This window comes from Emys orbicularis, chromosome 10 (genome assembly GCF_028017835.1).
Source record: "Emys orbicularis isolate rEmyOrb1 chromosome 10, rEmyOrb1.hap1, whole genome shotgun sequence".
Taxonomy (NCBI): domain Eukaryota; kingdom Metazoa; phylum Chordata; order Testudines; family Emydidae; genus Emys; species Emys orbicularis.
Genome location: NC_088692.1, coordinates 61,399,870 through 61,422,616, shown reverse-complemented (window position 1 = coordinate 61,422,616; position 22,747 = coordinate 61,399,870).

Here is a 22,747-nt window from a genome sequence, read left to right as displayed (position 1 = left end):
GATTCCGCCGGGCACGTGGCACCAGGTGATGGTGCTGGTGCATGTGGGCTGGCACCAGTGGGTAGATGGTGGAGGATTCTTCGGTGCCTGGCGACCTCTCCACGTGGCCTTATGAAGATGTGGGGGAGGGAGTGAGGGGGTTAGGACTGGTCCCCTCTGGGACCCCGCAGGCGATGGCTCTGGGGGGAGAGGGGCAGTTGGGTGCTGCTGGAGCGGAGCAACCAAAGTCACTGCCAGCTGTGCCAGCTGCATCACACCGGCAACTCAGCGACCCCCTGTGGCTGAGAAGTTGGGCAGGCTGAGCCCTGGCCCGTGGCACTGCCTGTGCCATGGGGGGCTCTCTCTCAGTGCCGCTGGTGCCCTGCTCTGAGCTTCCCAGAAGCCTGCCCATCAGGCGTCCGGAGGTGGCAGATGCTGCGGGCTGGAGCTGGGCTCTCGCTGTTGGCTCAATAGGTTCCCCAGGAATGGGAGGGGGAAGCGGGGCAGGCGCTGGAGCGGCTCTCCCCACTGGGCACTGGCTTCCTGACAGCGGGGCATGGCCACGATCCCGTCTCTGCTGGGGCGGAGGGGGGTGATTTGCATCAGCAGTGGGCGTAGCTGTTCCTCACTGGCTGCCGCCTGCCACGAGGGGCACGGCTCTGTCCTGCAGGGGGCAAGTAGTCACCTGGCACCTCATTGCATGTGCTGGGGCCATGCTCTGGCAGTGGGGGTGAAGGGGTTAATGCTGTCTGGGCTGTCCCCACCTTCCTGCCCCCCTGCACACAGCTGGGTGCCCTGTCCAGCAGGCTGAGAGCTCTGGTCAAGGGTCAGGGCTTGGATCCCTGCCTGGATTCTGCCCTGCTGCGGGCTGATGCAGCATCTCTCTGCTGGCCTGGACTGTGCAGCCACAGTGCAGATGGCTCTGGTGGGAGGGTCTCTTTGCCCCCAGCGGGACAGGACTGGCAGACTCCTTTGCACTGTGGCCACTTGTTTCAGAGGCACTTTGGTGCCAGCAGGCTCTAGTCTCCCGTCCGTGCCGTTTGCGGGATGTCGTTTCTCGGCGAAGCGCAGCGATCTCTGCCCCAGCTGGTGAGTCCTGGTGGGGTCACAGCAGACAGCTGCAGGCTACACTAAGTCCCTGCCTGTTGGTATGAGAGAAGGCAGCACCAGCTCCCTCCACCGCCCCCTGACCTGTTCTCATCCGCCACCTCCCATCCGGAGCCCCCCAAGGTGTTTCCATGTCCTGGGAGCCTGACGCCAACATTAGCGCATCAGTCCCGCCTCAGCCCTCCAATCCGCACGTGTCTCTTCTCTTAGCAAAGTGAAGCCACCGCTGCGGGGCCTGGAACAATCCAGCCTGCTGGCTACCTGCTTCTCCAGTGTCTTCTCCCTGCCTCCAGCAGAGACCATGCAGGGCGTGGAGGCTGCTCTCTACACCAAGGTAAGCCCCAAACCGGCCACGCGGAGCCGCCCCAAACCGAGTGGGAATCCTGCCAGTCGCTCGTGTACCTGTCCCCTGGGTAACCTGGCACTGGCACATGAGTGTAATAATCACAGCTCCTTGGCAGGACTTCAGCTCAGGACCTGCAGCACCAAAGCACAGGCCCCACCGCTGCAGATAAAGGAGTAACTCCCTCATAGGGTAGCAGTAGTAGGCATTTATCCTTCACATGCACCGACAATTAGTGGGGAACAGACACTCCCTTCACAAGCACATTCATCCCCAGTGCCTGGCTGGGGGCACAGGCCTGCGATCGGCTGCTTCAGACGCACACAGGCCAGGGGAACCGAAGCTTGGCTGGAAAATTCCCCCCCAAATGTGCAGTCCTTTCTGACTCTTCCAGTGGGTTAGACTGCATGCAGTGGCCTTTCTGGGGACAGCAAAGGCAGGTGGCGTCCTGTTGCCAGGAGGAGTTTGCAGTAGGTCCCCTGTGGGTACAAGTGAGTGGGTGAGCTGGAATACCAGGGGCTGCTGTGGCCTGGGGGGTGTCACACGCCAGGGCATTGGTTCATCTCCTGGCTGGGTAACGCCACTTGCTCTGGTGTCTCCTCTGCTCTGCACACAGACTCTGAGAGCCATGGACGAGATGGTGAAGGCCTTGGTGTGCGAGGATCAGGAGCCCAACCTTCTGGTGGTGGAGAACATCTTGGAGGTCTGGAGGCGTGGGGGCAGGAAGGGGACTAGTCCTGTAGCTGGGGTGGGGCTCAGGGACCAAGGCTCCATTTAATCCCAAGCATGGGACACTCCCCCCTCCCCCCCTCCCAGTGCCTTTGGCTCCTCAAAGTACGTTCTATACAAAGGTTCTTGGGCTGGAGGGCCAAGTGCCCCCGCTATATCTGAAAAACGTCTGCACGGGGTGGGGGTGGAGGAGTGCAGGATCTGCCGTGTTCTCCACTGAGCCCCCATCTGACCCTGGCATTCATTTGTGTTCACCATGGGCCCCACCAACCTGGCCAGAGCCCAGAGCTAGATTCCCCCAACGTTCTAGTTCTGGGGCCACAGGAAGTAGATTCTGTGGGTGGTTTGTGCTCCAAAAAGAGGGAAGCAACAGAGGGTCCTGTGGCACCTTTAAGACTAACAGAAGTATTGGGAGCATAAGCTTTTGTGGGTAAGAACCTCACTTGCATCTGAAGAAGTGAGGTTCTTACCCACGAAAGCTTATGCTCCCAATACTTCTGTTAGTCTTAAAGGTGCCACAGGACCCTCTGTTGCTTTTTACAGATTCAGACTAACACGGCTACCCCTCTGATAAAAAGAGGGAAATGTCCTTGACAGAGATTCGGTCTCCTCGATTCCAGAGCCTGGGAAGAGGGAACAGAGAAGTGCAGGGCTGGAAGGGATCTCAAGAGGTCATCTACTCCACCCTCTGCACTGAGGCAGGGCCAAGCATTCCTAGACCGTCCCTGATGAGTGTTTGTCCAGCCTGTTTTTTAAAACCTCCGTGATGGGGAGTCCACCACTTCCCTAGGTCACCTGTTCCAGTGCTTAGCCACCCTTAGACTTTTTCCTAATATTTAACGTAAATCTCCCTTGCTGCAGATTAAGCCCATTACTTCTTGTCCTACCTTCAGGGGACATGGAGAACAATTCGTCACCATCCTCTGTATAACAGCCCTTAACGTATTTGAAGACTGTTACCAGGTGCCCCCTCCGTCTTCTCAAGACGAAACATGCCCAGTTTGTTCAACCTTTCTTCACAGGTCAGGTTTTCTAAACCGCTGATCACTTTTGTCGCTGTCCTCTGGACTGGCCCCAGTTTGTTCACATCTTTCTTAAAGAGTGGTGCCCAGAACTGGACACAGTGCTACAAGCTAATACACCTCAGAATGACATTTCCCTTTTTCACAACAGCATCACACTGTTGATTCATATTCAGTGTGAGACCCATGATAACCCCCAGATCCTTTTCTGCAGTACTGCCACCTAGCCGGTTATCCCCCACTTTGTTTTTATGCATTTGATTTTTCCTTTCTAAGTGCGTTACATCACATTTGTTTTGACTGAATTTCATCTTGTTGACTTGAGACCAACTCTCCAATTTAGCAAGCTCATTTTGAATTCTAATCTGTCCTCCAAAGTGCTTGCAACCCTTCCCAGCTTGGTGTCATCCGCAAACTTTACAAGCATACTCTCCTCTCCATTAACCAAGTTCTTAATGAAAATATTGACTAGTACTGGACCCAGGCACACCCCTGGGGGACCCCACTTGAGACACCCTCCCACTTTGCCAGCGAGTCAGTGATAACTCCTCTTTGAGTATGGTCTTTCCATCAGTTGTGCGCCCACTTTATAGTAATCTCATCTGGATCATACTGGCTTAGTTGGCTTATGAGAATGTCTTGTGGAACTGTGTCAAAAGCCTTACTAAACTTCATATACATCATCATATACTGCCTCCTTCCATCCACTAGGCAAGTAACCCTGTCAAAGAAGGAAATTAGATTTGTTTGGCATGGTTTGTTCTGGACAAATCCATGGTGCTCTTCCTTATCACCCTATTATCTCCTCTAGGTTCTTACAAACTGTTTAATCAGTTGTTCAGTATCTTTCTGGGTACCAAAGTTAGGCTGACAGGTCTATAATTCCTTGGGGCCTCCTCGTTCCCCTTTCTGAAGATAGGTTCTGTGTCTGCCCTTCTCCAGTCCTCTGGGACCTCAGCCCTCCTAACGGTTCAGAGATTGCTTTGCCTAGCTCCATCTAGGGTGAATATCATGTGGCTCTGCCAGCTTGAATTCATCTAACCGACCTAAATTGTCTTTTACCTGTTCTCTCCCGAGTCTGGCCTGTATTCCTTCCCCCTTGTTGTTAATATTGTGTTAAGCATCTAGTCGCCATTAACCTTTTTAGTGAAAACTGAAGCAAAAAAGGCATTAAACACCTTGGCTTTGTCTGTGTCATCCATTATTTGCTCTCCTTCCCTGCTGAGTAGTGGCCCCTCAGTTTCCTTTGTCTTTCTCTTGCTCCAAATGCATTTATAGAGCTGCTTCTGCTTGTCTTTTATGTCCCTTGCCAGTTAGAACTCATTTTTGCCTTAAGCTTTCTGATTTTCTCCCTATGTGCTTGTGCTATTTTTTGGTACTTCTCCTCAGCAATTTGTCCCAATTTGTTTCTCTCAGGTCCTGCTCCCCTGGACCGCATCCAAGGAGGTGCATGAGCGGCTGAGGGCAGTGGAAAGGATCACCTGCCTGACGGAATTCATGGCTGAAAAACCCAAATTCAAGGTGAGCAGCCTGTGACCCTGGCCGCCTCCTAACTGCACTGAGCAGCCTCGCGGTGCAGCGCACCCTGGCAGGGAAAACCCGCGCCTAGAATAGTGACTCAGCAAGATCCTCGGTAGGAGTCCAATCTACCGAGCACTGATGTCGATGGGTCTGTCCTCTGACTCCAGTGGGCTTTGGGTCGAGCCCCATAATTCTGTCTCCAAGGACTCTCCCCGCTAGCATGGTTCCCCTAGCACCAAAGTCTGCTCCACAGGGTCAGTGCATTTACACAGGATGGCCCTGAGAGCCGCCTCTGAACCCAGGTGTCTGTTCACCCCCTTTGTCAGTCGCCCGCGGGATGCTTTGGCATCAGCTCCTGCCAGATGAACGCCCCCTGCTCTGGGTGCTCAGGGCCATTGAGCTGCTCCAGCTGCTCCATCCCCCCTGTGTCAGGGCCTCCCCTCCGGCAGCTGGAGGGGGGCGCTTGGATGATGTGCCCCCAGAGGCTGGGGCAGCAGAACAGAAGGAGGGAGGTGGGAGGGGACACACTGAAAGGGATGGGAGGGGCCAAAGGAGCCAGAGCACTGGGGAGTGGGTGTGGGGAGGCTGTGCAGACCCCTGGAGAGGAGGGCAAGGGGCTTGGTGCGAGGTGGGGAAGAGCAGGGAGCCAGCGCAGGGGCTGCAGGAGGGGCAAGGGAAGGTCTGGCAGGAGGGGGAGACGAGAGGACAAGGCTGCAGGAGAGAGCCGGCGGGAGAGAGCCGGCAGGCTGGGGATGGCGCAGAAAGGGAGGGCTCTGGGGAGCTCCAGGATGGAGTGAGAGAGGCGGGATGCAGAGCAGAGGAGTCCAAGGTGACCCCAAGCTCCTGGGCCTGAGGTCAATGGAGGGAGGGGGATGGGAGAAGGGGCTGGGATTAGGCGCTTGCCCTTGAGATGGAGACTGGACGATAGTTCATTCGTTACCCGGGTCCCCACTCGGGAGCAAGGTTTGCTGACTTTGCTGACCAGATTTCCCCGTCCCTGCTGAGCTTTCCTCAGCCCCTGGTGATGGGCCCCACGGCTCCTCCTGCTCTCATTGTCCCCAGTCTCTCTGCGCTGGGCTCTGCCTCCCCCAGTTCTAAGCCATTGCTAGGGCAATGCCAGGGGGACACGCTGCGCTAGGCCTGCAGGGGCGAGTGACTCCCTTTGCGCCCTCTCTCCATCAGGGAGCGGAGGAGTTCAGAGTCCTGGGCCAGCTGGTGGGGTGTGTCACTCTGTGCCATCTGGAGCAGGAGATCTGCCGATCGTCAATGTTGGCATCTTACCACCTCTACTCCTTCATGCTGCAGCTAAAATGTAAAAGCCCTGGAGACCCTTGTCCTTCCTAAATACACTGACATGGGGTCTCCAAACACGGAAAACATATTTCTTGTACACTTCTGCCTTTTCTGCAACCTTTTAAACAGTCTCCATCTAGTAATGAGCCTACACCACTGCTAAGATTTCTTTTGTTCCTAATACACTTTTTTTTAAAAAACCTCCTTATTATCCTTAGTCCTGCAAGCCTTGGAGTTTCCCCTGATGTCTTTAGCTTCCCCTATCTATATTCTACTCTTCATAACTCACATAAGAATGGACATACTGACTCAGACCAATGGTTCATCTAGCCCAGTATTGTGTCTTCTGATAGTGGACAGTGCCTCATGCTTCAGAGGGAATGAACTGAACAGGGAAATTTTGAGTGATCCATCCCCTGACATCTAGTCCCAGCTTCTGGTAGTCAGAGGTTTAGGGACATGCAGAGTATGGGTTTGCATGCCCTGATTATCTTGAACCCAATTATACTTTTAGCCTTCACAACATCCCACGGCAACAATTTCCACAGGTTGCCTGTGCATTGTGTGCAGAGATACCTTCTTTTGTTTGTTTTTAACTTGCTGCCTATTCATTTCATAAAGTGACCCCTAGTTCTCGTGTTATGTGCAGGGGTAAATAACACTTTCCTATTCACTTTCTTCACATCAGTCATGATTTTATAGACCTCTATCATATCCCCCGTTAGTCATCTCTTATCTAAACTAAATGGTCCCAGGTCTATACTACAGACCTATATTGTTATAACGACATTGCTCAGGGGTGTGAAAAATCCACACCCCTGTCGGCAGGAGCACCTCTCCCACTGACCTAGCTAGCGCCGCTCCGGGAGGTGGATTAAGAGCTTGTTGGCATAGGAGCATCTTCACTTAAATGCTACAGCGCCGGTGCAGCTACGGCGTGTGCTGTACCCAACCAAAAGAGTGAGAACTCTGTTATTCTCCGACAGGCGATACAGTGTTTGAAGTGTAGACTTGCCCCCAGTCTTTTTCATCCTTCCTCATATGGAAGCTGTTCCATCCCCCTAATCATTTTTGTCGCCCTTCTCTGCACCTTTTACAGTTCTGGTATATCTGTTTTGAGATGGGGCGACCAGAACTGCACGCAGTATTCAAGGTGTGGGCGCACCATGGATTTATATAGAGGCATTATGATATTTTTCTGTTTTATTATCTATCCCTTTCCTAATGGTTCCCAACATTCTGTTTGCTTTTTTAACTGCCACTGCACGTTGAGTGGATGTTTTCAGAGAACTATTTACGATAACTCCAAAATCTCTTTCTTGAGTGGTAATTTAAACCCCATAATTTTGTATATATAGTTGGGATTATGATTTCCAATGTGCATTACTTTGCATTTATCAACATTGAATTTCATCTGCCATTTTGTTGCCCAGTCCCCCGGTTTTGTGACATCCCTTTGTAGCTCTTCGCAGTCTGCTTTGGATTTAACTATCTTGAGTCATTTTGTATCATCTGCAAATTTTGCCACCTCACTGGTTACCCCTTTTTCTGGATCATTTATGACTATGTTGAACTACACTGGTCTCAACACAGATCCTTGGGGGACCCTGCTATTTACCTCTCTCCACTGTGAAAACTGACCATTTATTCCTGTCCTTTGCTTCCTATCTTTTAACCACTGACCCATGAGAGAACCTTCCCTCTTATCCTATGACAGCTTCCTTTGGTTAAGAGTCTTTGGTGAGGGACCCTGTCAAAGGAGTCCAAGGACACTATATCCACTGGATCACCCTTCTCCACATTCTTGTTGACCCCTTCAAAGAATTCTAGTAGATTGGTGAAGCATGATTTCCCTTTACAAAAGCCATGTTGACTCTGCCCCAACAAATTGTGTTCACCGACGGGTCTGATAATTCTGTTCTTTCCTATAGTTTCAACAATTTGCCTGGTACTGAAGTCAGGCTTACCAGGGATCACATCTGGAGACTTTTTTAAAATTCACTGTCACATTAGCTATCTCATACAAAGGCCGATTTAAACGCTAGGTTACATACCACAGGGCACATAAGTCTGTCTGGATGTCTCGTGAGAGCTGCAACCTTTGCACCAGGCAGGCAATTTACCATGTGGTTCTCCCAGTCATCACAAACCAAACTGCTTATATGTCTATTGATTGAATCCCTGGCTTTTCTTTGTAACTGGGGTTCCTACCTCAATTTGAGAGGACATCATGACTTCATCTGGAAGGTGGGTCCCAACTATGGGATCGTCTCCCTCTGCTCTAGCTCGATGTTCTCCTTCCCCGAAACTTTCACCCTCCTCAGCAGCACAGAGGCTGTCAGACTGGGGGTGGGACCACTCTACTGTGTCCCTAAAAGTCTCCTCTATGTACCTCGCTGTCTCCCTTGGCTCCACCAGTTCAGCCCCTCTGGCCTCCTGGTCTCCGAGGGCCAGTAGCTCCTTGGGCCAAATGCCCACATATGCTACCTGCCCATAGGGCTGGTAATCATACATGCTGCATTCAGTGCAATCAACTGGAGAGCCCCATGCTGCTGCTGCCCTTCTGCCTGGTTTATTTTTACTCTTCCAGGGGGGTTCGTTTGTTTAGTTTTGGTTTTGGGGAGGGGGTTATTGGCCTGAGTTTACAGTATGGTTGTTAGATGTACTTGTCTCTCACACACCCTCTCTAAACTTTCTTGCAAAACTCCCGTTTGCTAACCGAACATCTGATTTCTATTGCCTGCTGTCTGTTTCCCCACCCTGGTTCAGCCACAATGATGGTGGGGAACAGTGCAGAGTATCGGCAGTTCCTCGAGGACGAGCAAACCCTGTACGGCTCCTGGGACACCTTGTTCACCAACACCAGCGATATCGCAAGCGTAAGTACAGTCAGTGCTTCATGGGATTGTTGTGCCCAGAGTTATCAGGAGTCAGAAATTAACACCCTAGGAGTCGGGGGAAGGGACAGACCCAGGCGTGTGACTGAGCCCATTCATCTGGGCCAGAGCCCTGCCTATGGCCCACTCCACCTCATAGAATCATAGACCTCAGGAGATCATCTAGTCCAACGCCCTGCTCAAAGCAGGACCAACCCCAACTAAATCATCACAGCCAGGTCTTTGTCAAGCCGGGCCTTAAAAACCTCTAAGGATGGAGATTCCACCACCTACCCAGATAACCCATTCCAGTGCTTCACCACCCTCCTAGTGAAATCATTTTTCCTAATATCCAACCTAGACCTTCCCCACTGCAACTTGAGACCATTGCTCCTTGTTCTCTCATCTGCCACCACTGAGAACAGCTTAGCTCCATCCTCTTTGGAACCCCCCACCCCCTGCAGGTAGTTGAAGGCTGCTATCAAATCCCCCCTCACTCTTCTCTTCTGCAGACTAAATAAGCCCAGTTCCCTCAGTCTCTCCTCATAAGTCATGTGCCCCAGCCCCCTAATCATTTTTGTTGCCCTCTGCTGGACTCTCTCCGATTTGTCCACATTCTTTCTCTTGTGGGGGGCCCAAAACTGGATGCAATACTCCGGATGTGAACTCACCAGTGCCGAATAGAGGGGAATAATCACTTCCCTCAATCTGCTGGCAATGCTTCTACTAATGCAGCCCAATATGCCTCCCTACATGCCACATCCCAAGATGCACTGGGGCTCATCCAAACCTGATCCCAGCTCCTTGTCAGGCATGGTGGGAGCTTCCCCAGAGATTAATGCAATAAAAGGCATCATTGCATCTGTGCACCAGCACCAGCCCCTGCTGAGCACTAAAGAGTGTATCCGTGCTGTGCAGTATTGTGCCCCCGTGCACTGCCCGGCTGGCCTCTGCCATGCACGACAGTTCCTGATTGCTGGCTGGGTACTGTGCTGCCCAGGTGCAGTAACCCAGCCCTGTCCCGGCAGAGTGGGGTTTGCCTGCACTCCTGGCTGGGCCAGTCCTGGCTGCTCGGCCACTGACTGGAACCGCGCTGGGCAGCAAAAGGGGTTTCACTGCCAGGTTTGTTTCAGATGTTTGGGAAGTACTTCAATGGATCCGAGCGCATGGACTTCCTCCTCACTGCTATTGACAGCATGAGAGACACCAGCGTCCATGACTCGGTGGTGGCCAGGCACATGTTGCATGGGATCCTGGGGGTCCCCGGCCCAAGGTTGGAGGGGGTAAGAGCTGCAGTGAGAACACCCTGCTGGGGGAGCCCATCCGTGGGAGAATCTAGGTGTTATTGGGGGACAGGTCTCTCGCTTGTGCAATGCGGGGGGGGAGGGGGGTCAGTCTAGGTCAGGGATCTCAAACACGCGGCCCATGAGCCACATGCGGCCCGCGAGGTAATTTTCTGCAGCCCACGAGCCCCTCGCAGCCCCCGCTCCTGCCCTCCCCCAGCGTTTACCTAGAGCGGCTCCGGCCCGACGCGCACCGGGGGCAGGGCAGGCTCCCTGCCTGCCTGCCCTGCCCCCGCGCCGTGCCGGGAAGCGGCCGGAACGTGGGGAAAGGGGGGGCACATTGCTGTGTGTGTTGATGTTGCTTCAGGCACCGCCCCCAGCAGCTCCCATTGGCCGCGGTTCCCCATTCCCGGCCAATGGGAGATGCTGGGGGCGGTACCTGAAGCAACAGCAATACACACATCCCGGAGCAGCGCGGGGGCGGGGCGGGGCGGGGCAGGGAGTCTGCCCTGCCCCCGGTGCGCGCCGGGCCAGAGCCCGCCCCCCGAACTCCTCCTGCAGCCAAACGCCCTGCCCTGAGCCCCTTGCCGCATCCTGCACCCCGACCCCCTGCCACACCCCTCCTGCACCCCAACCCACTTCCCTGAGCCCCCACCGCACCCCGACCCCCTGCCCTGAGCCCCTGTCGCACCCCACACCCCTCCTGCACCCCAACCCCCTTCCCTGAGCCGCCTGACGCACCTTGCACCCCTCCTGCACCCCAACCCACTGCCCTGAGCCCCCTGCTGCACCCCTCTTGCACCCCAATCCACTGCTCTGACCCCCTGCCACACCCCTCACCCCTCCTGCACCCCACACCCCAACCCACTGCCCTGAGCCCCCTCCTGCATCCCTCACCCCTGCCCTGACTCCCTGCAGCACCCCTCACCCCTCCTGCACCCCACACCCCAACTCCCTGCCCTGAGCCCCTGCCACACCCCACACCCCTCCTGCACCCCCTGAGGGCAGGGAGGGGGCGGAGTTGGGGTGGGGATTTCGGGGAAGGGGTTGGAATGGGGGCAGGGAAGGGGTGGGAAGAGGCGGTGCAGGGGTGGGGCCTCATGGAAGGGGTGGAGTGGGGGTGGGGCCGAGGGTGGCGGGGAGAAGGTGTCAGTAATGCGGCCCTCGGGCCAATGTACTAGTCCTCATGTGGCCCTTGTGGTCATTTGAGTTTGAGACCCCTGGTCTAGGTGATCACCATGGCCGCTTGTGGCCTTGCAGTCTATGAATCGATAGGCCGGGAACTGGTCCTGTGCTCTAGGTCTGGGGCTGGCGAAGAGGATCTGGGAGGGCAGATGGCTCTCAGGTGCAGCAGGTCCCTGGCACCCCAGATCAATAGCAGTGCGAGGAAGCCGAGGCCTCCATCTCCTCATTTCCCTTCCAGGTGTCGGAGGCTGTGAGGAGTATTTACAAGAACCTGGACTCCATCAGCGAGCCGCTGTCCCGGAAGGAGCTGTTCAGGACCCTTCTCGTGCTGGGCAACCAGTACAGCGAGGAGGTGGTCAGAACCCTGCTGGGCTGCTCGCTGTCATGTGACAGGTACGGGGCTGGGGCTGCCGCCGCTTGCGCTCTGGGTCCCCTGGACTGGTCCCGCTGCCAGGGACAGGGGAGTGCAGAACCTTCCAGAGATCTCCTTCTCCCTGCAGAGCTGCTGCTTCTCCTGGAGGGTTTTGCAGGCTGGCTTGCCCTGGAGACAGGCCAGCCTGAAAAACCCTGTATGGCATCCCTCAGCCTCCCCTGGGGCTGACACTCAGACCCGGTCCCTAGGCAGCCTGCACCAGCAGCAGCGGGAGGGCAACAAAGAACTGGCCGGTGTGAGGAGACCCAGCAGGGTGCCAGTGCCGGGGGGGGTTACAGGAGGCTGGCGGGGCTCTGACCAAGTGCCATTGGCTCTCTCCCTTTGCAGCGTTGCTGCGGAGATGTGGAGGATGCTGAGATCCCACTGCCAGACCACAGGAAAGATCCTAAAGGAGCTGCTCAACACGCTGCAGGAGCAGCCGCTGGACCACCATCATGTCTCTCAGAGAGAGGCCCCCTGGGCCGTAAGTACCAGCCCCTGCAGCAAGGGAAGGAGGGCCGTGTGTCCCCATCACTGCCTGAGGGTGTCTCTCAGTCTCCCATGGGGTGTAGTCATTGGGCCGAAGAGAGAGAGAGCGTGTCGCTAGCCAGTGCTATAGTCGAGCCGGAACACGCCGAAACACTCTCCTGGTGCTATTCAGCAGCACTCCTAGAAGCACAGGGTGAGAAGGGATCGCAGGGTCAGCTCGTCCAGCCCCCTGCCACGATGCAGGACTTGTTGTGTCTAACCCACCCCAGACAGATGGCTCCAGCCCCCTTCTGAAAACCTCCAGCGAAGGAGTTTCCACAAGCTCCCTAGGCGTCTGTCCCATCGTCCTACTCTTCTTACCGTTAGGAAGCTTTTCCTGAGGTTTAATCTACATCTGCTGTGCTGTAGTTTGACCCCATCGCCTCTTGTCCTGCCCTCTGTGGAAAGAGAGAACAACTTTTCTCCATCTTTTTTTATGGCAGCCTTCCAAGTATCTGAAGACCATTATCAAGTCCCCCCTTAATCTCCTCTTTTCCAAACTACACATAGCCAGTTCCTTCAGCCTTTGCTCGTATGGCTTGTGTTCCATCCCTCTGATCATCTTTGTTACTCGCCTCTGGATCCATTACAGTTTCTCCACATCCTTTCTAGACATTGGTGACCAAAACTGGACACTGTCCTCCAGCTGAGGCCTAACCAGTGCTGAGTAGAGCGGTACTATCGCCTCCCATAACTTGCATGCTATAGCTCTGTTAATGCAACCTAAAATTGCATTTGCTTTTTTTGCAACAGCATCGCATTGCTGACTCATGCTGAGGTTGTGATCCACCACAGCTCCCAGATCCTTCTCAGAAGTGCCACGGCCAAGCTGGTTACCCCCATTCTGTATCTGTGCATTTGATTTTTCTTCTCTAAATGTAGCACCTCACATTTGTCTTTGGTGAATTTCATTTTGTTGTCTATAGCCCGGTCCTCCAATTTACCATGATCCCTCGGAATTTTAGCTCTTTCCTCTAAAGTATTGGTGACTCCTCCTAGCTTTGTGTCATCTGCAAACTTGACCAGTTTGCTCTCTCTATCTACATCCAGGTCATTAATAAAGATGTGAAACAACACCAGACAACAATGTTGTAATCGAGCCAGAACGCACATAGTAGGCAAGCTAAATGACATGATTCACATCTCCGGCACAACTGTCTGTTACAGCCAGCAGTCCTCTGATGCAGTGAAAAGAGCATTAGGAAATTCTTCTCTTCCTAACTACTTCTTTGAGAAGGCTAAAGGTGCTGACGAAGACAGCAGCAGCCGTGCATCAACTGCAGACACAAACACAAAAACAGAGCTCTTCCTGTAATGGAGTTCACTGAGGTGGCTATTGCAGTGAGAACGAACCGTGAAGATTACCCTTCAACAGCCAAAGACCAGCTGGCATGAATTCTGGTTAGTGGATGCTGAAGAAGAGGGATTATCCTTGGTTGTCCTGCCATGATGGTAAGCTTGGATGCCTTAACTGTAGCAAAGTTTCATCAAGGTCTCTCCATAGCAGTAGGATGGTGGTAGTTTTCTGTTTCTCCTTATGGACCTAGCTGAGAGTCCAGATTAACATCTCTGCCAATGAAGATAAAGGAACACAAAGATTCAACTGCATCTGAGGTAGCTTTACAGCTTTCAACAGAAGCAGAAACCTCAACTTTTTGAAGATGAAGTGGTTAACATGACAAAATCAGAACTTGACACAACTGTGCAGGTAAAGCGAATGGCCTATTACATTGCTAAACATGGCAGACCCTACTCTGATCATCCCGATTTAACTGAATTCCAGATACTGCATGGTGTAGATATTGGTATCGGTCTGTGTTCACAATTCAGTGCTACAGACATGCTAGACCCTATCTCATCTGCAATGCACCGAAAGCCTTGCAAATGACGAATGTGCGCACAGATGCCGGAGAGTGACGGAAAGATAGCCATGTCTGTTGATGAATCAACTACTCTGAGCAATGAATCAACAGTTAGAATCTATTTAAAATGTGACACTTTGAAGGATGATTATCCTCACTTCATGTTTCTTGATCTGATTGCACTTCCACATCAGACGGCTTCAGGCACTGTAGATTGTGAGCTGAAATGCCTCAATAAATCGAATTCTGATTACAATTACTCTTGTAGTATTTGCGAGTGATGGTGCTAGTGTTATGCTTCGGAAGAACTCTGGCGTAGCGAGCTGTATTGTGAAGAAGTACCCAAATGTTCTAGCGAGGTAGTGTGTGAATCACAGGTTGGATTTGGCAGCTGCTGAAACGTTAAGTGAAGTAAGAGCTGTAAATCACTTGGAATTCTTTGACAAACTGTATACGCTTTACTGCCGGTCACCTGAAACCAAGAAAGAACAAGAAGAAGATGTGAGTATCAGCAGAGGGAAAATTACTTTTTGTAGTGACCCATTATTCTTAGATAAAGTGAAAAGGAGGTAGGGCAGCTGTGCAACCGATTTGGTCTACCAGTGACAGGAATAGTCAATGCCTAGCATGACTTTCTTGACTATACTGGTCAGAAGTGCCAGCTCAGCTGAAACCTCTGTTCAGCTCCACGCGTGTGATTTCATGCAGCACGGCTGAGTGTGAGCGTGGATTTAGCCACATGACTATGATTGTGAATGGCAAATGTGGCAAGCGGCTTATTCCGCATATGTCATTGCTCATGTTTAGCAAGCTACGTGGCCCTTCATTTTCCATGTGGCATCCTCTCAGCTGTGCCAGAACTTGGCTCAGACATCCTTGTTCTCCCTCTGATTCACAGACACATAAATTACAAGATGGAGAAAGACGCTTTGTGGAAATATTTGTAGAAATTAGATAAATGCATTACAGCAGGCCTTTGCTACTACAGCCCCTGTTATGCCTTGATGTATTTTGTGTTACTTGTGTAGCCTACTAGCTAGTTTCAATTTAAAATAAACTTTTATTATTTCCGCCTGATAGACTAATGTCTATAGTGCAGCAGCGTGATTTATTTTGTATTTTCATTAGCTTATAGGCTAAAGTAAAAAGAAAACGTGCTACGCATTCATTGGGTTTTTATCACTGTACTGTCTAGATTTATATCTTTTACATAGTGTGCTGTGTACACATTAATGGCATTTCAGCACAATGATTTCAACAGTTAAAATGAATTGAATAGCTACTATAGGTGTGTGTGTGTGTGTGTGTGTGTGTGTGTGTGTGTGTGTGTGTGTGTGTGTGTGTGTGTGTGTGTGTGTGTGTACCAGGGGTTGGCAACATTTGGCACGCGGCTCGCCAGGGTAAGCACCCTGGCGGGCCAGGCCAGTTTATTTACCTGCTGACGTGGCAGGTTCGGCCGATCGCGGCCCCCACTGGCCGCGGTTCGCCGTCCCGGGCCAATGGGGGTGGCGAGAAGCGGCGCGGGCGAGGGATGTGTTGGCCGCGGTTTCTCGCCGCCCCCATTGGCCCGGGACGGCGAACCGCGGCCAGTGGGGGCCGCGATCGGCCAAACCTGCCGCGTCAGCAGGTAAATAAACTGGCCCGGCCCGCCAGGGTGCTTACCCTGGCGAGCCGCGTGCCAAACGTTGCCGACCCCTGGTGTATACAATTAAAAAAAAAATCCAATACCTTGTTATTTTGGACAGCCGGCCTGTCTTCAGCCATGCCTGGTTTAGCCAAGAATTACTGTACCAGAAATTCAGTAGACAAATAAAATGTGAATTTGTATAATTCATGTTTATGAAAATCAATATTTTAGTGGCATTCCAGTACCTTCAGATTTTGGACTACACCACTGTCTCTAGCCGAGTGGTTAGGGCACCCAACTGGGAGACCCGGGGTCTAAACTCTGCTCCAATGACTATTTAAGTGTTCCCAAGTAGAGATAGATACCGAATTCCCTTTGGGGGTGGGGCTTAGGCCACACCCCTCTCCTCAGCATTTCCTATTGGCTGGTTTAGGCAGCTCCCCACTCTTAGCTTCATAGATTTCAAGGCCAGAAGGGACCTCTGTGATCATCTAGTCAGATCCCCTGCATGACACAGGCCAGAGAACTGCCCCCAGAGCATTCCTAGAGCAGGTCTTTGAAGAAAAACATCCCATCGTGATTCAAAAATGGTCAGTGATGGAGAATCTATCACCACCCTGGGTAAATTGTTCCAATGATTAATTACTCTCACTGTGACGTGTATGCCTTATTTCCAATCTGAATGTCTACCTTCAACTTCCAGCCACTGGATCATGTTAGACCTTTCTCTGCTAGATTGAAAAGCCAATTAATTAAATATTTGTTCCCCAGGGAAATACCTATAGACAGTAATCAAGTCATCCCTCAACCTTCTCTTTGTTAAGCTGAATAGATCGAGCTTCTTGAGTCTCTCACTGTGTAGGGTGACCAGATGTTCCGATTTTATAGGGACAGTCCTGATTTTAGGGTCTTTTTCTTATATAGGCTCCTATTACCCCCAACCCCCGTCCTGATTTTTCACACTTGCTGTCTGGTCACCCTATCACTATAAGACATGGTTTCTAATCCTTTAATCATTCTCACGACTCTTCTTTGAACCCTCTGCAATTTATCAACATTCTTCTTGCATTGTGGGCACTGGAACAGGACCCAGGATCCCAGCAGTGGGTCACACCAGTGCCAAATACTCCCACTCGAGATTCTTCTGTTTATTTATCCCAGGATCACATGAGCTCTTTTGGCCACAGCGCCACACTGGGAGCTCCTGTTCAGCTGATTATCCACCAGGACTCCCAGGTCCTTTTCGGAGTCTCTGCTTCCCAGGAGAGAATCCCCCGTCCTGTTCCTAGATGTATTCATTTACAATGAGCCATAGTAAAACACATACTGTTCGATTGCCCCCCAGTTTACCAAGCGATTCAGATCGCTCTGTATCAGTGACTTGTCCTCTTCATTATTTACCACTCACCCAATTCTTGTGTCATCTGCAAACTTTATCAGTGATGATTTTATGTTTTCTTCCAGGTCATTGATAAAAATGTTAAATCGCGTAGGGCCAAGACCCGATCCCTGCAGGGACCACACTGGAAACACACCAGTGCAATGCTGATTCCCAGTTTACAATTACATTTTGAGACCTGTCAGCCAGTTTATAACCAATTCATGTGCGCCACGTTACTTTTGTATCCTTCTAGGATTCCGATCAAACTGGAGTGCGGCGCCAACTCAAGCGCCTTACAGAAGTCTACATACATTATGCCAATGCTATTTCCTTTCTCTACCAAACTTGTAATCTCATCGAAAAACAGATCGCAATTATCTTGGCGGGAAATATTTTCCATACACCCATGTTGATTTGCATTAATTAAATTATCTTCTTTAATTCTTTATTAATTTAATCTTGTACCAGCCGCTCCATTATCTTGCCTGGGATCGATGTCAGGCTGACAGGCCTGAAATTACCCAGGCCATCCCGTTTACCCTCTTTAACAATTGGCCCAACTGACTCTCCCTCTGGAGCGTATATGGAGCCTGGGCACTTAACTCAGGGCTGTGAGTCCACTGGGCAGCAGGGCACATGAAGCTAGGCATGGCAACGCTGAGCCCAAGTCCCTTCTGTGGTTCTAGCCAAGGTCACACAGGCTAGGAATTGAACCCAGCATCCCAGGCCTTAGCCCCCAGCCCACCCCTCCTCTCTAGGTGCCTTGGGGGAGTGTGGGAAGGACGAAGGCCCTGCAGTGACATCTGTCTCCTGTTCTTGGCTGCAGGCCACCAGAGTCCTGTACAAGATCCTCAAGCAGCAGGGCTGCAGTCAGAAGGTGAAGGAGCTCTTCCCTAGCTCTCCGTCGCCCTGCTCTTCCAAATAACCTACACGGTGGAGCCGTCCATCGATAACCAGAGGGTGCATAACCAGGAGGACACGCCCGCACCCCTCAGCCCCGTCAGGTACTGCCAGCCCGACACCCCGCCTCGGTTCTGCACCGTTGCCCGCAGGCACGCGGCAGGGCCTGGCTTGGGCTCGCTCAGTAACAAGAGGCTCGCTCTGCATGCAGGTGTGTGGTGAATGCCATGCAAGCCTTGCTCCAATGTGCTGGCTACGGGGACCAAGCCACGTTCATCCAGAAGCAGGGTGGCTGGAGCATGCTCATGAACGCCGACATGCACCACAAAGGCGTCTTGCTGCTTGCCCGGTGAGTGTCTTGTCCCTGGGGCTGCTGCCCAGAACTGACCGCAGCAGCATCTCCCGTCCCTGGGCCCAGGACACGGCCACATCGCCTTCCCCGCTGGGTGAGACGCGGCTCCCAATCGCCTGCGTGGAACAGGCTGCAGCCTCTGTGCTGTCAGTCGGCTACTTCTCCACCCTGCGCTGCCTGGCGTAAACCGCTTCCTGCGTGGCTCTGGCAGGTGTGGCTGGGCAAAGACAGCCTCCGTCATGTCTGTCTGCAGCGTTGGTGTAGCCCTGTCAGGCTCAGCACATGAGAGAGACAAGGTGGGGGAGGGAATGTCTTTGGCTGGCCCAGCATCTGTGGGTGAGAGAGAGAAGCTAACACAGAAAGCTCCAACACTTGTCTTAGACCAATCTAAGATATTCCCTAACCCACCTTCTGTCTCTCATCACCCAATATCTGGGCACATGAGAAAGGCCACCGAGCCCACCGACGCCCTTCTTTGTCTGCAGTTCTCTTGCAGCCTGTCACGGAGTCCCCGGGCGATGCTCTGGAACTGCTCCCCACAAAGCCAGTCAGGACTTTGGGGAGCCTCCTCTCCCTCGGAGCAGGCTGTCTTCAGGGCAAGAAGCTCACACGGCTTCACCTTCCTGGGTCTCTCCTTGGAGCATTCAGCATATGCCCCTCCGTGCGCTTCCCACAGCGAGTCCCCCCAGGTGGGGTCCTGAGGAAGCCAGAGCGCTTGCCCCGCTGGGTGAGAGTGACTGTCACAGCGTCTCCTCCCCATGTCGTCTCTTGCAGGTGTCCAGCAGGCTCCGGGTGCTCTCCATCACCCTCTTTAAACACCTGCTGGAGCTTGTAAGGGGGCTCAACAGGAGGCGGATGAAGGAGCATGTGCTCCAGAGCCTGGTCCCGCTGCTCCTCCTTGTGCATGATGGGCGTCCCAACGTGTCCCAGGTGAGGCCACGGGCTGGAGCCTGCAGCGGATACCATTACAGAGTGACCAGTAATTTGTTTTGAGGGGGCAACATGTGACACCCCCCCTTTAAAGGGTCTCGCTGACAGAGGGCAGGTGCTCAGTGCTGTGACAGTCAGGCGCTCAAAATCACTTGAACGTTGAGTGCAGTAGCGCCATGACCATGGCGCCCCACCCAACTGCTGAGTCTTCCCTGCATCCTCTGAGCCCAACGCTCCCCCCCCCTGCAGCCAGGCAGAGAGATTGTGTGGGGGGAGGGGTCGCCTCACCACTCCTACAGCCACTGGCCTCCACACATTCCCTGGCTGTGCTGATGGGAAGAGCACAACCCTGGCCATGGCCCCTACCAGGAGCAGGGCTACCCAGTCTCCAGATGGTGCGCAGGACCCAGTGTGCCCTTGGCCAAGCGGCCCGGACAGCCCGTACTAGACATGAGATGCCCAAGCCGCGCCCCCCCCCCCCCCCCCCGCCGCCCCAGGTGTCTCTGCACATGCTAGCGCTCATGGCCACCATCACTTGGGAGCCAAATACCACCAGCACTAATGAATTCACCCTCCTACTCACCATGAGGTGGGAAACTGAGGCACAGCATGAGGCCTAGCGCCTCAAAAGTATTGATCACCCATAGGCATTAGGCACCTAAATCCCTTTGCACCCCTGGGCCTAAGCAACTTGTCTGAGTTCCCGCAGGGAGAGCTGGGAATTGAGTCACGTCTCCAGCCATTGCCTTAGCCACACCGCTGCCCTTCCGCAAGCAACCTGGGGCCGGGAAGCATTCAGCACGCACGGCCTCCGGGTAACGAGGCTAGTGGCTTCCAGCTCCCGTAACCGTGGCCGGCTCGCCCTGGCCCCACTTGTTTTGCAGGTGTGTTGGGACACCCTCAGCAGTGCTGCGGAATTCCTGAAGTGGCACCAGCTCGGTGGCTTCATCCAGCACAAGGATATCTGGCAAAGCTGTGACTGCCTGGTGAGGGAGCCCTCAGGTCATTCACTGCGCAGCCCTCGCTGGTAGGAGCGGGGGAATCGGTGGATAGGGCACCCCCCATTGCCCGGCTCTGTGCCCACACTGAGCCCCAGCCCCGGGACCACTCCTGGCCCTGGGTGTAGTCCCTCTGCATGATCCCCCCGGCACAGGAAGGAGGGGTGAAAACAGGACGTGCGCTCCACACACCTGGAACCCGGCCTGCGGGACAGAAAGGCCTTTAATAACCTTGTGCTCCCTTGTTCTGGTCCTAGCTGACGCGCTACAAGGGGAGAGCCAACAATTTTCTGTGCCAGACCATGGCCTTTCTGGAGAACCCACAGGCTCCAATTAGAGAAGCGGCCCTCAGGTTCATAGGTAACCACAGAGCAGGGGTCCCTTTAGCAGGGGGGCTGGATCCGGTCCCAGGCTCTCCTCAGTCCCTGCCAGCAGCGAGAAGTAACCCTTGGGCTCCTGATTGTCTAATGAAGGATCAAGGGTGTCAGAAGTCCGCAGGAGCAAGCTCACCCCAAACTGCCCTGATCGGTTGATGGGCCCCCTCTAACCCCACTGCTCCCCATGCAGTCCCCCATTCCCCCCCCATACCCCACCATGGGCTCTTGGTAGTGGACCCTCAAGGTGCTGTGCTCTCCTTTGGCAACCAGCCCTGTAACCATTCCTGGGGACTCACCCTTTCCCCTGGGGACCCTTGGGAGCGCATCCTGGCCAGCGAGGGGCGGGGGAAGCGAGGGGTTGTTTGGAGGGTGACATTTGACACCTTCGCTGGGGATGCGGGGATGTGACGAGCTGTTTGTATGTGTAGGGCTCACTGCCCGGCAGCTGGACCAGAGGAGCCAGGACAAGCTGGATGCCATCTGCAACGGTGAGTGGTACCTGCTTTGAGCACTGAGCGCTAGGGGGATGAATGGCCCAGGGCCGTGGGCTGGGTTCGATCTCCGACACCAGCAACATGATCTCAGGCGAGAGCCACAAAGGGATGCAAAATGTAGATCCCCAAACCCCTGATCAGCTGCCCCCTCACCCTGTCGTGTCTGCTGGTTGGCATGTGCCAGGCACTTAGCCCTGACCTCAGAGCTGCGGCCTGGCAGATCCCCAAACTGGGCCTGAGCTGGCTGGCCTTTGCAGACGATTGCCACCCCCCAAACACAGCCGAGGTGGGGTGCTGCCTCCCCCCTTGCACTCACTAGACCAGTGTTTGGAGCAGTCACCTCCACGTGGGGTGCCTGGGGTCAAGCCACTGCTCCAAATGAGGCCGAGGTGACGTCCGGTCACCTACCTCCTTGCTGCGTGCCCGGACCCCTGGGCAGCGCAGGGCAGAGCAGCATCTCCACATTTGTTGGCGAATGGCGGGGGGGGGGGGAGTGATATAGATCAGACTCCTCACTCCCAGAACAGGTTCACAGCTGGGCCTCCCAACCAGAGCTAGAGAATGGCTGAGCTCCCTCCTCGGCATTTCCTGGATGGCAGCAGGGCACCTAAAGTTAGACATAGCCTAACAATGCCCAAGCCCCCTTTGTGACTCTTCCCCTCTCTGGACCTAAGTGCCCATCTGTGCATTGGGGGAAGGCGGAGGGTAAATACAGGCAGGGATGAGGTGCTCAGATACTGCAGGGACGGGGCAGTCCTAGAAATAGTGAGTGAATGGGGTTCATTGGGACTTCTTGCCTGTGTCTGGAGGCTCCCCCATTTGTGGAGGGCAGCAGGGATGTTTAGTGAGGGTTGCTGGTTGTTCCTGCTAGTCCCCTGCCTCCCGCCTCCCAGCCTGCTGCCTCCTTGTCACAGGCCGAGAGGTACAGCGCTGGCTTGGTCTGCTGGGGCTCTCCAGAGGGCTTTGGCTCTGACCTCCATTTCCTTCCTTTCAATCTTAGACCTCAAAGGCTTGCAGGAGGACAGCAACTCCTTGGTCCAAAGCCTGGCTTATCAGACCACCTTCATCCTGGGGCGTTCAAGAACCACCCTCCAGCCCGCTGCAGCCTATGCACATTTTTTCAGTGGATAAGAACAACGTGTACTAAGGAGAGCCCGGTCATTGAAGCTGCCCAGCTGCCCTAGCTCTGGGAAAAGCCAACCTCCCGTCCCTGGGAGCTTCGTACCAGAGCATGGCTTCTTCCCCATTGGCCGCCTGCCCTGCGCAGCTATGTGAGTAGTTAACTGCTCGATAGCTTTCATCACCATGTACTTTTTGACAGGTTTCCATGCACTGTGTAGCATTTACGTCCCGCCCTCCGTCCCCGTTTCCGGTTGTGTATGTTTTTGGCGCCGTCGGCCATTTTGAAAATTTATTTTGTATTATTTTTCTGTGTTTGGCCGGGGGAAGGTTGTGTGCCTGTGTTTTGACATATTTAGAGAAAAAGTATGAATGAGTAGAAAGAGAGACTGTAAGGGGTTCACGACTCCCTCCCCTTCCGTCTGGGCG